The sequence below is a fragment of the Siniperca chuatsi genome, linkage group LG1 (assembly GCF_020085105.1).
Source record: "Siniperca chuatsi isolate FFG_IHB_CAS linkage group LG1, ASM2008510v1, whole genome shotgun sequence".
NCBI classification, from domain to species: Eukaryota; Metazoa; Chordata; class Actinopteri; order Centrarchiformes; family Sinipercidae; genus Siniperca; species Siniperca chuatsi.
In genome coordinates, this window is record NC_058042.1 from 32,205,419 (window position 1) to 32,212,277 (window position 6,859).

Here is a 6,859-nt window from a genome sequence, read left to right on the forward strand (position 1 = left end):
ATAAAGCCAATCAAAATCTGATCCTTTTTGTACTGAACTCTACTGTTTTATCCACCTCGGCCTGCTGGTGTTGCAGCGCTAAACCCTCTTATTAGCTTAAAATATATAAAATATAGATATATTGCACCTCTTCTTTTTCAGGATTACCAGGGCTATTTGAAAATGAAAAAAACAACAACTAAAAAACATTTGATTTAAATAGTTCCATTGAAGATTTATGATGAATTATATACAAGTAGAATCAATATTCGCCTGAAAAAGTCCAGGTACAAAATTCATTTATTAGAATTCTGGATATGTCAAATGTAATAGCTCCTTACAAAAGTTTAATCCAACTTATCAGTGACATTTGTGAGGTTTTTGGTGGAACTGAGGTGAATTTTGAAAACAATAAAATAAACCTTTGATACAGCTTTTCTTCAAGTCAAACAATGTTACTAATCTTTCTGAGTAATAGCAACAGCACTAACTATGGGCTCACAACAGTATTATAAACAATAAATAACTAAATTTGAAGATGAGAGACCCTGAGACCATGGAGCTGTAGAGGCAGAAGATAGAGGGCCCTGAGCTGAGCCAGTTGTTTCACTCTGCACACGTTCTGTGGTGGGAAGTTCTGCACGAAGGCGTGTTGGAGCTGATGATTCAGAGATGAATGATGTGGGTCTTGACAAAACTGATTGTGTAGCTTTTCTCTGTTTTACAAGCCTAACATGATCGACTTTCATCCACATAAAACAGAACAGGGATTTTCTTTCTTTTTGGACACCATTTCTCTTCTTTAGCATCTTTTATACTTGAATGTTTTCTTTAAAAAAAGAATAGCACGTACTACTTTCAGGTAAAAATTTAAAACAGTTTTGTATTATGTCTCTTATGCAACACCACAATCACACACACAGAGAGCGACAGACAGAGAATGAAGAAATATAGAAAATAGATATTTATTGAAAGGCTTACCTCGAAGATGCTGTTCAGATCCTTTGATGGGGCATCTTCCAGGACAGAATAACTGAAAACAAAAATCAGAAGATACCTAACTGTCCTCAAAAGTCAAAAAGCAGATCCTTCAGTGAGCTAAAAAGCTAATTTTTAAACTAACCTGTCGGTATCTTCCACTTGGCAATTACTTGAAAAATCAAATGTCCGTCGCCATTCCGGATTCTACACTGTCGTCATCAGACTTATCAAAAAACAAGGTGAGAGCTTCATCAGTTGTCGAATTCTGTTTTTTCCTATCAGGTTTTTTCATCATCTGTCCAGTTTTGAGAAGTGGAGAGAAGAGGAGTGGAGCAGAACAAAACAGAGCGGGTAGAGTGCGACCAAACTTGCTGCGCAAGAGTTATTAAGATCACCACAGCAACACGTACAGAGGGTTTACAACCAAGCTTGATACCTCAAAGTGCTTGTAAGGAATTGAACTATTGACATGTTGACTGATAGCAGGACGCCGGCGTTCCACTGAGACTGATACAGTTAATGACAGAAATGCTCTCCAGTGTGAGCATTTTGCTCCATATGTGATTGACTCTGTTCTGACACCTGGGTTGGCAAAATACACAGTGTAGCAAGGACTGCTTGCCACCATGAGTTCCATAGCACAAACACCTTCACGGCAGTTTGTTTTACAGGTAACACTTTTATTCATACACTTGCGCACAGACACACACACACAGTTTTCTAAACAATTCCAAGCAAACCCGACCACAGAACTCTGGTTGCCCGGCTCTCGTTGCGTTGGCCAGCGGGTCTCTCCTTAATTCTCAAGTCCGATCAAATGATGCAAACAAAAGTCCACAGGCGGCCTGACTGCTCCGTACTGACGTTTGTTCGTGCGTTCGTTCGTGTGTGTGTGTGTCCGTCCATCCTCAGGTCCAGAACGCTACTGCATATAAAGGGAGAGCGAAATTAGTCCATGAGCCACAGCTGAAACAATTAGCTCTCCCTGCTTAATTAGCTTCCCCACCCATCTCCTCACCTGCACCTCATTCCGTCATCAGCCGCTTTCTATGTACACTGGCCTAGATCCTTTGCTCTTCTCCAGATCGTCAGTGTTGCTATGTGCTTCATGCCATTGCTTCCGAACCTCTGTTACCAGGAACCCTGTTACATGCTACCTGTGCCTGCCTGCCTGACCTTCTGCCTGATCCACAGACTGATGATTCTTTGCCTAACCCTTCTGAATAAGTTTGCCTGTTCGGATTGCCTTCCCGGTTTGATCCTTACCGGCCTCGTGACTCTGTAAGCTTATGCATCTTCTCACTTACATTACAGATCTGATCCTGTCTGCTATCTTTATCTGTGTTTGGGTCCTACCCCTGTTGCCTCACAATTACCAACCATGACACAACCAAGAGTGTTTCTGAAGTCCCAACAACTCCAAGAGAGTGATACGTCTTCTCTCCAGTGCTTCACAGCAATTTCAGCAGTCGCATTCTCCCAGTTAAACTTTTATTCATATCATATTGATAATTTAAGCTTATCAACTTGTTTGAATCAAGAAGCTCTTGATGATCTAATAATTGCTCTTTTTAATGTGTCAGATACACATTTAATCAACATTTCAGTAAATATATTGGATTACAGTAGGGTTGCCAAAGGCGAGAGATCCAGCACTGGTGCCTGAAACAACACACACCCCCATTTCTTTTAACACAGGGCTAGTTTAAGTCATAATGCCCACTTAGGATGTGTTCAGACAGATAACAGTGTGTCTTTTGTATTAGTGTCACCTGGCAAACAGGTTGAACCTAGGTCAGCTGTTGTCGCAACACAAAGCAGCATCATCCAGTAAGTCATTGCATTGGCCAATCAAATACGTACTTTACATGTGCACATTCATGGAAGATTACTTTGTAATGTAAAAAGCGTATTTCTATTGTTTGCCTCATGTGTTGAGGATACAACAATTGCCACGTGATAACTTTCCAGAGTTGTAAAATACTGTCTTTGTGCAGTGTTTTGACATCAGAGCAGAGCAGAAAGTGGTCTGACCGTCTTGATCAATGCGTTGCTGGGTCACAGGCCAGCCTTCTCTGCCGCAGCAGCTCATTTACTGTGCTGTTGGAAGCCAAGAGGTGGAAGACACGGAAACGGATGACCAGGCAGTTGAAGGTAAAACACATAAGGCCCACATGATGCTTGTTAAATGCTGTTAAACAGCTGTTGTCATGCTATTATTACCTTAGCCAAAAGCTGATGTTAGCAACACAGCAACCGCTAATGGTGTAGAATCGTGGTGTTCCTTATGATATGGGTTGGCTAAATTGAGCGTACAAAATTATATCTTAATGTCGTCGCAGTGAGACACGTTTATTTAGTGTTTTTCAGATGAAACATGGGTACACTGGACTGCAGGCTGCAGAGACTAGTGTGTTTACTCCTTTGACCAACAGCAGCCCTCGTCCCATGCCTCTTGCTGAAGCACACAAATGCTGTATTTTGCACATTCATATTTCTGCAGATCTATAGAATAAATAGTTGTGGAACTAAATGTGTGTATAGTGGCTTTTCTTGTATCTGAAAACAAGTATATACTACTACATATGTAAAAAGACACGCAAGCTTGTGCTTGTGTTACCTAAATCTAATATTTACAAAACTAGTGGAAGTAGTGGTTCTCAGTTTCACCATTATACACCAGTAAGCTCAGTATTTAAAACATGTGAGAATGCATAGGTTAAAATAAGCAAAGGTCCTTATGCTGAACTGCAGGTGATGTGTTTAATAAGTTAAAACAATAGTTATACAGAGATTTTATAATTCTAATACCAACATCCCACTCTTTGTTCCTGACATACAAGACTTATCATTTAAATGGCGCTTGAGGTTACAATCAAGTTAATGCAAACATAAGTCATTTTAGGCAATTGAACAAACAACAAATGCTGTTCTGCTTGTGAGGACAGTTTTCTTGAGTCAAAATTGCCTTATTGGACCTGTCAGAGTGTTGGTCACATGGCAAAGGTCTATGTGATACCCTTTTGGGGGCAATCAAATTCCTCTTAGGTCCCCGAATTGGGGGCAAGCTGCATATCAGCAAACTGCATTATTGGTCTATCCAAAATGTTTGATATTACCTGGAAGTTCATAGAGAACATAGAACTGATACATGTGGAAAGGTTCAATTGTAATTATTCCCCTGCAGGATTCATTTGATAATAATGCTTTGCTTGTTTTGTGGTAGTCTCACAGACACACACAGCCCTTAGGTCTTCATTGCAGTAACAAGATTTCTGCTGTAGGGCACACACTTATCATGTCACTGTATTTCTTTAAAAAAAAAAAAAAAAGCAGACAACACTAGAAAACACAATTAAGCTGCTGGGCCAGAGCAAAAGGTGCCACACTGCCAAGTAAGTATGAATTACTCTGATGTGTCCATACTGGGGCTAATGCACTGAGACTGGACAGACAAAGAGTAATCTGTTATGAAAACAGAGGAAACCTGGGTAAAATAAACCCAGGAAAAAGGAGCTGGCGCTGTATTCAGAGATGAGGTCGCAGGAACAGGATTGTGGTTTTATTTCCTCCCACACCAGTACAACGTGTTGTCTGGACAGCTCCAATGAGCTGAGGCGTCTCCGGTATTAAACATGTAAGCAGGACAAAGAAAGGGAATGAGGGTGGGTGGGAGGGAAGAGAAATAGTGAGACCGAGTCTGCATTCAACAAAATGCAGACGCATCGAATCTGGAAGCGTGACAAAAATGTGTCCGGTCTAATGATGTCAACAACTCACCACCCCTCTGCAGTGTGTGTGTGTGTAGCTTGTCTGTTTCTTTGCCTCTGACAATCTGGTTTTCAGCGAGAGGCTGCACTGCTGTAGGGATGAGATGTAAACCCCCCTCACCACACACACATAGGCCTTGTTTACACCTGGCATTAACATGCGTCTTGGGTGATCCAATCACAAGTGGACAGCACTCAGGTGTAAATACACCCAAGATGCTTTCAGGATGCATTAAGATCCTATCGCTCAGACCACATTCTGAGGTGGTCTGGGCTGCATATGGCCACATTCTTTTTGCAGTGTTTATGCAAATGTGTCCTCGGCCTCATTAAGGGACCGCCTACTCAACTAACATCCTCTGCAAGCAGAAATACATACTCATTCGTGTGCCAACAGCATCATATTAAAGTGTGAAACTGAAATAAGAAACCACAAGAACAGGCAAAATTGATTCACGTGGATGGAGTACACACGAAACAAGCCGTCTGATGTCCTGTGGCTGCTCTGCCTCAACTTTTGGTGATTTAGGGAGTTTCCTGATGGACAAATAGCTTTACTTGTTGCTAAAGTAACCATTAACTGATGCTAACTGTAGCTGCTGTTAGCTAGTTAGCTAAGTTAGCTGTGTAACTGTGCAGACTTCAGGTAGAGCAGCCTGAGGACATCAGAGGGAAAACCAGAAAATATTTCTCAATAAAACATGATCCAGTTCAAAATCAGAAAATTACGTTATAAAGTTGTATTTTTGTACAGTAAGCAGTGAGGCCCGGCCTACAGAAACACTCCACTCCAGCAGTGTCTATCGCTTTCCCAACCTAATTCTTGTCTCATTCGTGGACTGATAAACAGTAATATAGAGCAGGGAAGTGAGATCCGATCACAAATTGTCACTCGAGACGCATGTGGAGAGGCATTCTAATGCCAGTTTGAATTGATGTACTTAGAGCTGTCCACTTGTGATCGGATCACCCAAGACACATGTTAATGCCAGGTGTAAACAGGGCCATACACTCAAACACACATATAGAACTGGTGATATAACTGAGCTCTCATCCTCTTTTGCATTATCCACCTAACAAAACACTTCAGTCAAACACATTTTATTTACACCCACAAAATGCAGATGGCGGCCAGACATTCACAGTCCATGGCACAGGCTTGTATCTGTGTCTTTAAGACTAACTAGGTGCTAAGGAGTGGAAGTTGGTGAGGAGGCTCTGGAAAAGGTCACAGAGAGTTCAGAGCCCGCTGGGGGATGAGTGATAGCCGTGGAGAGGGGGCTGTGTTGCCGGGCCTTGTTCTTTTCTGTACTGCCTGTCGGCCCCCACAGCGGTAGACTGAGCCTTGATGGATTGGCAACCAGTGAAAGGAAATGTAACCCCCTCCACCACAACCACCAGTCCCCCATTCCCTCCTAACCTGACTCGCTCCAGACCCATCTCTTGCTTCAGTGCTGGTGAGGTCATACAAATGCATTTTGATAGCACAAACACAAACAGAAACACACTTGACAACAAGGATGCATACCACAATGTCCACAGTTATTATTAATAATATTAGAAATTTGGAAGTAATTTTGCCAACTGGCCAACTGCCACAAAAAAAAATAGACATGCACACATAAACACACAATTCTGAGGCAAAAGTCACAATCCCACAAGAACACTTAACAGTGTTAACAGTACTCTCTACTTTTCCCTCTGTGTATAAACAGGGTGAAGGTCAATGTGCATGTGTGAAGTCCATGAGGAGATGATGGGTGACTGTGAGATGAAAAGGATGAGAGAGGAGGCATACAGCTGAAGAGGGAGGAAAGACGGGACGCGGGGTGAGGGGTGTCAGCGGGTTAAAGGTTTAAGTACAGGACATCCCCTGACCTGGGGTCAAGCACAGAGGACGCTCCAGGAGGCTTGTTTTCTGGGGGGGCAGCAGTGGGGACTTTGTTGTACCTGGACCAACACAAAAGAAGGCCGCAGCAGGGGGGATGCCCTGCTAAAATAAACATCAAAGTCTGCTGGCCATGTCCCATTTTTGTTGCCTGGAAATGGTGGGCTCCCCCTCAACCAAACTTCCTTTGGAATTAATTTTTTCTTTTGATAATTAAATTATATGGTAGTTTGTAACCATT

General features: G+C 42.2%; 2 long non-coding RNA genes across 2 annotated transcripts; one reads left to right on the forward strand and one right to left on the reverse strand.

Annotated features, from left to right (window-relative positions):
• Positions 1–261: 261 nt before the first annotated feature.
• On the reverse strand, positions 262–1,867 carry LOC122875882. The gene is made up of 3 exons (XR_006377930.1): positions 1,103–1,867; positions 961–1,012; positions 262–637 (listed from the first exon to the last, which is right to left on the reverse strand). It is a non-coding gene; the product is annotated as an uncharacterized LOC122875882 (long non-coding RNA).
• A 123-nt stretch (positions 1,868–1,990) lies between these two features.
• Positions 1,991–6,590, forward strand: LOC122875888. The gene is made up of 3 exons (XR_006377932.1): positions 1,991–2,241; positions 2,958–3,114; positions 6,446–6,590. It is a non-coding gene; the product is annotated as an uncharacterized LOC122875888 (long non-coding RNA).
• Positions 6,591–6,859: the final 269 nt, after the last annotated feature.